General features: G+C 42.8%; 1 non-coding gene across 1 annotated transcript; it reads left to right on the top strand.

Moving 5' to 3' along the window:
- Positions 1–726: 726 nt before the first annotated feature.
- Positions 727–833, top strand: LOC141636377 (small nucleolar RNA R71). Its single transcript, XR_012540994.1, has one exon. It is a non-coding gene; the product is annotated as a small nucleolar RNA R71 (small nucleolar RNA).
- The last annotated feature ends 597 nt before the right edge of the window (positions 834–1,430 follow it).

Here is a 1,430-nt window from a genome sequence, read left to right as displayed (position 1 = left end):
ATTTTATTGTCCAACATCTTATTGTGTGCCATTAATTGAGAAACGAGGGCCCCTTGCTTCTGTGAGTTGTTGTTGTAACATGGCCTTAATTTCAGATAGGTCATTATTCTGATGTTGTTGTTCTTGATGGGGTTGCATTAGTTGACCTCCTTTATTATTCCTCTGATAACCACCTTGTGGTTGATTTCCACGATTTTGAGGGATAATGTATGGCGAGTTCTGACCTTGCGGCAGCGGTGGAGTAGGATTTTGAACATTCTGGCTTCGATAAGAGAAATTTGGATGCTCCCTAGTCCTTTCATTATAAAATTTGGAGTACAGTGTGCCTTGCTTAAAAGATTGAAAAGCATGGACCTGCTCTATCGTACTCATACATTCAGCAGCACTATGCCCCCACAATACCACATTGTTCACAAGGTGTTTCCTCTTGCATCATGGCATGGACTGTCTGCTGATTTCCCAAAGATTGGGATGTCTTCCATTCGGCAAGTTGAGCAGTCAATGCCTCTAAGTTAGTTGCAATAGCTCCATCTGAACTACCCCCTCTTGTGTTACCTTAGGGGTTACCATACTTAGCAGTGTGAGTAGCTATCTCATCGATCAATTTCCAAGCATTGGCATCAGTAGTGTTGTTCTGAAACCTCCTATTTGCAGAAGAGTCAAGCAAAGGTCAATGATCTTCGTAAAGCCCATTATAAAAGTGATTGCATAAAAACTAGATCTGAGAAACCGTGATGAGGGACGGAGCGGACTAGTCTCTTGAAGCGAACCCATGCCTCATTGAGGTCTTCAGTGGGGCCCTGTTTAAAACTCGTAATTTGTCTTCTAAGAGCATTTGTCTTCTGTGGTGGAAAATACCTCTTGTAGAATGTAAGAGCGAGTATATTCCAGTCAGTAATAGTATTGGCTTCCATGTCTAGATAATGTAACCACTCTGCAGCACCGTCACGCAGAGAAAAAGGGAATAAAACTTGTTTTACTTGGTCCTGTGTTACCCCGCCAGTCAAAGGGATTGAGCAGCAGTATGTAACGAACTTTTCCATATGTTTGGTAGGATCTTCAGTAGCTGCTCCTCCAAACATGTTTCGCTCTACCAGGTTAATATAGGACAGACGAATCTCAAAGGTACCAACATCGGTAGTTGGCAACTTAAATCCCTTAGGAATGGATGCAAGGGTGGGTTCTGAATGGCTTGCTAATGTGGCCATGATTGTTGTAGAGGCAGAAGTAGATGTGTCTTCCTCTAAAGACTGATTTTCTGCAACGAAAGCGGCATAGGCAGCGTCAAGCGTACTTAAGTCTTCTGCTTGACGGACTTCCTTCCAAAAATTTCGTCTAGTTCAGAAAGTCTTTTTTGGTTCAGATTCGAATGGTACAAGCTCGGACCTGTGAGACCAGGGCATAAACAAAACACTAAAGACAGGAATGAG

This window comes from Silene latifolia, chromosome Y (assembly GCF_048544455.1).
Source record: "Silene latifolia isolate original U9 population chromosome Y, ASM4854445v1, whole genome shotgun sequence".
In the NCBI taxonomy this organism is placed as follows: Eukaryota; Viridiplantae; Streptophyta; class Magnoliopsida; order Caryophyllales; family Caryophyllaceae; genus Silene; species Silene latifolia.
This window is presented reverse-complemented; position numbering and strand designations above follow the sequence as displayed.